This window comes from Lipotes vexillifer, unplaced genomic scaffold (assembly GCF_000442215.2).
Source record: "Lipotes vexillifer unplaced genomic scaffold, Lipotes_vexillifer_v1.1 scaffold1828, whole genome shotgun sequence".
Classification (NCBI taxonomy): Eukaryota; Metazoa; Chordata; class Mammalia; order Artiodactyla; family Lipotidae; genus Lipotes; species Lipotes vexillifer.
In genome coordinates, this window is record NW_006779969.1 from 112,811 (window position 1) to 120,388 (window position 7,578).

At 35.4% G+C, this 7,578-nt stretch overlaps 1 protein-coding gene across 1 annotated transcript in view; it reads right to left on the bottom strand.

The window, feature by feature from the left end:
- ATP13A3 (ATPase 13A3) overlaps positions 1 to 6,264 on the bottom strand; it is a 63,628-nt gene extending 57,364 nt beyond the window's left edge. Inside the window, exon 1 of the transcript XR_456984.1 lies at positions 5,897 to 6,264. The gene's annotated coding sequence lies outside the window, so the exon portion shown is untranslated. The remainder of the gene's footprint in view (positions 1 to 5,896) is intronic.
- Positions 6,265 to 7,578: the final 1,314 nt, after the last annotated feature.

Consider the following 7,578-nt stretch of genomic DNA (forward strand, 5'->3'; position numbering starts at 1 on the left):
GGGAAAGAGGAACAAATATTAGAACATTATCTTGTATCTTGGTAGACTATATCTGATACTAACTTCATACTACCAGATTTCTTGTTTTGATACAAGTTTAACTGATATTTAAGTAGTCATTAAAGTGCTGATTCTCGTGACATGTTCAATGGTGTGTTCTTGAAACTGCCTGGCTTACTACTATCACAAAACTTGGCATATTTCATTAATTAATTTATACTAGCACTAGCCTTGCTACAAAGCCATTTAAATTCTGAGAGAAACTATTTCTACAGACTCTTCCTTTTTCATTCCCCAGACTCATCTACTGAGCACCTATCACATGTATGGCAATTGCTGGGTTAATCTCTAAGGCAGGTATACCTCTACTGGAGACCACTCAAATGACTATGTCATTCTGATGCCAAGTCCACTGAGCAATCTTATTGTTCCTGACTACCCATAATGCTTGTGTAGGAAAAAATTCATTGAGCCCACTGACAAAAATCTTTTTCCTGTATTAAAAAACAGATTAAATTCAAATATTAGATATTCAGCCACACATTAAAGAGAGTTGCAAAATGTAAAACAATGCCAGTTTTCTCGGTTTTTTTTTTTTGTTTTTTTTTTTTGCTTCTGGAAAATATATATATTTTTGGAAAATATGTTACTTAACATATAGTATCTATAACTGTTCTATTAAATTAATATTCTTAAAGATCTATAAAAACTAATGTGGCAATAACAGGTATAACACATAAACAAAAGCTCCTTAGGGTTCACAAGTTTTCAAGAATGTAAAAGGGTCTGAGCCCTGATCCCTCTCAAGCTCAAAGAGTTTGAGAGCCACTGCTTTAGACTAGGCTGATCTCTGCAGAACACAGTGGGAATATTACCTCCCTCATTCCAGATGCCATACCTCCACTCATCTATATGGTGTATAGCACAAGTCTGACACATGGTAGGCACTCAAAAAATACTTGCTGAATGAATGACCTGATAAAGAATTTGTGCTAAGACAACAATAGCCACATGTAATGTTTACATGATATGAATTAATAGCAAAGTAAAACCAACTGCAGGATTTCAAGTTAATCCCCCCCCATAAGACTACTGAAATCTCCCGATTTACATCATCAACAAAATGACCAATAAAAATATTGATGCCTCCTGAATGGGCAGTCAAAGTTTCTCTACTTTCTGGTAGCCCTGAAGACGAGGTTAGGGCTAGGTAGAGTCAGGGCTTTCCATAGAAATAAAATGCAAGAGTTTGATTACAAACACACACATACACACACAATATATTGCACTCAGTGCCACCTTGGAAAAGAAGCCTCAGAGATATCTTGTTTCTCAGAGGAAAACAAGACACATTATCATACAAAACCTTTTAGGCAATTTAGTAACAACTTCTTCTCAGTCTAGGGTACTGTTAGAGCCCTGAAAAGTATAGTACTAGAGTCACCCCACCATTGTAAGACTGTTCCATCAAACCAATACAACTTGAGGCAGCAGTTATTCTCAAGGGCTATACACCTGCTGCTACAGACTTTGGGGGAGAATTAGCAAGTCCAACCTCTTCCCTGTAGAAAAGATCAGCTGTTGTTGCCTGAAGTTTAGTCCAATCCTGCAAGGTTTCAAATGTGCACATGCCTACCTTCAAAGGGTAATTAGGCAAAGGAACTCTGCCCTGACACTGTCCCCACTAAAGAATCCAGTCTGGGGTTCTTAACCTTTAATCCGTGGTTCTTCCTTAAGCTCTGGACTGTGTCTCAGGATCATCACTCAGGATTTACCAGTCATTTTTAACAACCAAAACAGATAATTCTGATCCCCATTTCCCACCACCACCTAAAATATGTTTCTCGAGGGGAAGAACCTCTTCAAATTCTTAAGTGGAGAGACTTCTGCTTCCAACCAAGACTAGCCCTCCTAACTAAAACAACAAAATGAATAAAATATATAAAACTATATAGTCTTCAAGGAACTGGACGTCAATGAAAGAAAGTGATACAAAAATGGGTGAGCTCTACAATTGTCCCAGTTTACAAACTGAATAATTTACAGGATGCAAAAAAAAAAAAAAAAAAATGTAGGACAGGAAACCCAGGGGGAGCCCAGCAATCTTCCTGAGTTGAAGAGATGAAGCTGGGAGTCTGGGGAGGCACCAAAGTGACTGGGTTTGCAGGGCAGATTACCAGAGAAGAGGTATGTACAGAGAAGGAACACTGAAAATCTGCAAAGTGGTCCCTTCTCAAGTCTTCAGCTGAATACTGATCAGCACCTGTGTGTGAGGAAACTACCAAGACCAGGGGAAAATCCACCCAAAAGGTTTAAGGCGAAAAATGCATCAGGGCTCACACAGGGCTGGGAAGAGTACCTGTTCCCACCAATCAGTGGGAAAACCTCATTAGCTGCATGAAATCAGGTGGAGTACTCAGAGGGTTTTGCTTCAGTAGTGGGTTCAAATTAACCTGAAACTAAAAGCTACTCTGATCCTGCCTAACAAAACTTTTAAGACTCGAAAGAATAAAATTGTTTCCAAGTAACTTAAATGCTTCACAGAACACAGTCCAAGGAGATTTATAGGAATACAAAATATCCAGTTACAATGTCTGATATCCAATTAAAACTTAACAGGCTTGGGCTTCCCTGATGGCGCAGTGGTTGAGAGTCCGCCTGCCGATGCAGGGGACACGGGTTCGTGCCCCGGTCCGGGAAGATCCCACGTGCCGCGGAGCGGTTGGGCCCGTGAGCCATGGCTGCTGAGCCTGAGCATCCAGAGCCTGTGCTCCGCAACGGGAGAGGCCACAACAGTGAGAGGCCCACGTACCGCAAAAAATAAATAAATAAATAAAAATTTAAAAACTTAACAGGTTTGCAAAGAAGCAAGAAAATATGACCCACAATGAGAAAAATCAATGGACAGAAGAGGACCTAGAACTGACAGAGATAATAGAACTGGTAGACAAGGACATTAAAATAACTGCAAAGGAACTCTGCCCTTACACTGTCCCCACTATAGTTTATATGTTCAAAAAGCAACTATAGTTCGTATGTTCAAAAAGCAAGAGGAAACATTGATCATGTGAAGCAGACATGAAAAATATAAAAAAGAACCAAATCAAACATAAAATAAAAAGTACAATGTCTGACATGAAAAACACACTAGATGGGATTAACAGCAGATTCGATATTACACAAAAATAATCAATGAACTTGAAGACATAGTAATAGAAATATCCAAAATGAAAAACGGAGAGAAAAAAGACTAGAGGGGAAAAAAGCTAACATAACAGCATCAGTAAGCTGTGTGACAATCTCAAGCACCCTGATATTACATGTGAGGCAGGAGGGAAGAAAAAATATGTAATTCTATAATGGCCCCAAAATTTCCAGATTAGATGAAAAACTATAAACCCACGGATCCAAGAAGTCCAATATATGTATGTATATATATATACACACACACATATATATACATGTATATATATATGTGTGTATATGTATATATATATATGTGTGTGTGTATATATATATGTGTATATATATATATCTTGAAAGAAGCCAAAGAAAAAAGACATGTCACATACAAAGGAAAATAAATAAAAATGACATTAAATTTCTTGCTAAAAACAATGCAGGTGAAAAGACAGCAGGGCAACATCTCTGAAGTACTGAGAAAAAGAAACTATTCTGAGAATTCTATACCCAGCAAAAATATCTTCCCAAATCAAAGGTGAAATAAAAGTCTTTTTCAGATACAAAAGCTGGGAAAAATTCACCAGCAGTGAACCTACACTATTTAAAAAAAAAAAAATTGTTAAGGGAATTCCTCAGATGGGGGAAAAAAAGATAACCAATGGTAATAAGGATCTCCACAAGGACTGACGAGCACCAGAAATGGTAACTAAGTGGGTAACTATTCACAGCAACAGCACAAAGAACATGGAGAAATGAAAGTACACTCTTACAATACTCTTAAGAAAGTAGAAGAAGAACAGCAAGTTATACCCAGTGTAGGCACTTAAGGGAAAGACTAAAATTCAGAGAAGAAATAAATGAAATTTTAAAAAACAGAAAAATGATGAGAAAAATCAATGAAACCAAAATCTGGTTCTTTGACATTAATAAAATTGATCATTTCTAGTTAAACTCAAAGCGGGGGGCACAAATTATCAATATCAGGAATAGAACAGGAGACATCGCTATAGATTATGCAGATATCAGAAGGATAATCGAGGAACCAACAAACAACTTTATACAAACAAACCAACTTTTCTGCAGGTTTGAACTTACTTCCCAATAAAAAAACTTAAAAAAAACAATCTTTATCAGTCAGGGGATGGCTGTGAGTTGATAACTGCTAAAGCTGACTTAAAAGCTAAGTGATGAAAAAAAATTAAAATTAAAAAAAGAAAAAGAAAGCTGAGTGATGGCCCATGAGAGTTCATTATACTCATCTTTCTACTCTTTAATATGTATAAATTGCCCATAATGGAAAAGTTTTCTTAAATAAATAAAAGCCATCCATTTGCTAAAATATGGCAGAAATGAACTTATCTATGAAACAGATTCAGAGACATAGTGAATGGACTTGTGGTTGCCAAGGGGGAGGGGGTGTGTGGGAGGGATGGATTGGGAGTTTGGGATTAGCAGATGCAAACTATCATATATAGAATGGATAAACAAGGTCCTACTGTATAGCACAGGGAACTATATTCAATATCCTGTGATAAACCAAAATGGAAAAAATATGAAAAAGAATGTGTGTGTGTGTGTGTGTATATATATATATATACACAATTGAATCATTTTGTTATACAGCAGAAATTAACCCAACACTATAAATCAACTATACTTGAATTAAAAAAAAACAATTCACCCATCTGAAGTGAAAATAAAAGAAAATTTTCAGAGGGCAGTCATTCCTGGCACAAAGGGATATGAATCTTGAGGACTCTGAGTCCCAAATCTACTGACTCAACCTATTATGTTCAGGTATTATCCATAAACTCTTACCCCTGGGTTTTGAATCTAACTCTTCTTCACTCTTGTCTTTCATCCATTGCCTAGAAATATAGATGTACTTCCCCACTCCTGTAAATTCTAAGTTTTCAATGTAGAATATATTTGCAGATAAATAAGCATGCTTTTCATAATTTTAGAAAAAGAACTATCATTAAAATTCAATGTTTTCCTTAATTCCATATGCTCATAAGTATTTAAAATCTTTTCCCCAAATATCTCTTGACAGAGTTCAAATTAGTCCAAGATAACTATATTTTCATCTCATCTTCTACAGGGAAAAACTGACCACAGCAAAAAAAAATACTCAAATTATTTTTAAATGAGCCATTACACATGGTGCACTGCCTACAACAATCTATGTTCATACTTTTCTAAATACAATTCTTGACCATATTATTTCATTACTCTTTTTATAAGTGTTATTTCTCTGAAATTTAACTTACTTTTTGAGGCAAAGTTCTACCTTTTAAGGCAAAGTTCTTAAGTCTTACCAAACTTGACCAAAGATGAAATATTAAAAATAATTTAAGTAATTCAAATTAAAAGTTGCTCTAAAAGTCACCAATTATTATTCTCTATAAACATATTATACTTCATAGGAAATTACTAAGAATTCACTCTTCACATAAACTTTTAGTAAAACCCAGTGAGACAACAGCTTACATTTAAAACATATACATACCATAAATGTATAAATTTTAAAAACATGCACATATATAGAAAGCCCTTAACATTTTTATGACATCATGAAGATAAAAATTTATATAACATATTTCAAAATATATTACTTATCAAGATGAAAATACATATTAAATCCTATTCTACCATTTACCCAATTAGATATTTAAAACATTAATATCAAACTTCTAAAATTCATTTAACTTACAGAAGTATAACTTCCGGTGGTTTGCTTGAGGGCATGTGCTTTTTAATCAAATCAATTTCTAGATCATAAAAAACAAAGAAATTTTTCTTACCAATAGCACTGTATCATCATTCCTTCCAACTGTTGATATTAGCAGAGCTTTCAAAAGCCGGCTCTTAATAACAAAAATAAAATGAAACTAAGCATAAAAATCCATTCAAATGACAATTTTCTGCCACATACTTGTTTGGGTTCTTTTTGAACTGTTTTCAAAATGACTAAGACATTAAAATTTAGGATTTTTTAATGCTCCAATTTTAAATGGGTTTTCAGAAGACATACCTTCTGCCATCTGACTGTCACTGCAGAGCTCCTATTACTTGAATAAATCATATCTAGCTAGCATACTGAAGTCCCAATTCCACGGTGCATGACTGAGCCTTGATGTTATCTAAATAGCAAGCAGCTTATAGGCTATTGTGCTTAACCAAACCCTTCCTTGCATTTACAATGAACCTGATTTTTCTGTGTGAGTAAAAAAAGCAGCACAGGACAAAGTGAAGCTATCTGGAATAAATCACACAAAATCTAATGCTAATTTTTGTGAAAGTTAACTCATTTTTTCATATTACGTAATTACTAAGAACCATTTAAGGTACAGTCTTAAACCTAGGGTTAAGAGTCAGATCTCATTTCCTATAACAAGATGAGCTGGCCTTAACAAGCACAGAATCCCCACACCTAAGGCATCTTTGCTTCAAACCTGAGTTTCGCATGAGCTGTAACAATATTATAGTATTATATGTGCAGGGTTTTCTTTGAGGATACTCAATGTATGTGCTTAGATTTCCAAAGTAGGTAATTTTATGAGGTGAATTAGGGAATGAATGATCTGCCACTCAAGTAAAACCTCAAGCAAATGCTGAATAAATATTTTTAATTTAATTTTTTACTTCTGTTGGTATTTGCCAACTTCAGGGAAACTGAAGTTAAAAAAATAAAATTAGGGCTTCCCTGGTGGCGCAGTGGTTGAGAGTCCGCCTGCCAATGCAGGGGACACGGGTTCGTGCCCGGGTCCGGGAAGATCCCACATGCCGCGGAGCGGCTAGGCACGTGAGCCGTGGCCGCTGAGCCTGCGCGTCCGGAGCCTGTGCTCCGCAACGGGAGAGGCCGCAGCAGTGAGAGGCCCGCGTACCACACACACACAAAAAATTAAATTAAAAATGTACTATTCAATATCTGCAAAACTAAATAAGTATTAAAAATTCTCAAATGATATTTTTTGTAAGTTTGGAACATGTACTTCTTAAGTTTTAAAAATTAAAACCGCACTAAAACTTTTGGGCCACCTTGTATTGTTGAAAAACAAAATGAATCATCCCACTTTATTTTGGAGTTCTAGGTTTTTTCCTGAGAATTAAACATACCTATACATGTTAAATAAAGATTTGATAAACACACCTTTCAGAACCACAAAACAAAGGGTGTTTTAAAGATTCTGAAGTATAAACAGCAAAGCCAGCATTCTGTATTATTTCATCAATATTTCAATCAATATTATTTCATTGACAAATTTGTAGCATCCACAGCAATTAAGATGACTTTCTGCAATTCAAAAGCGTTCTACCTTTACAACTGAAATATGCCCTATTAATATAAAATCCTAACTCTACTCACTGTCCAACCTTAATTTTAGTATCTAT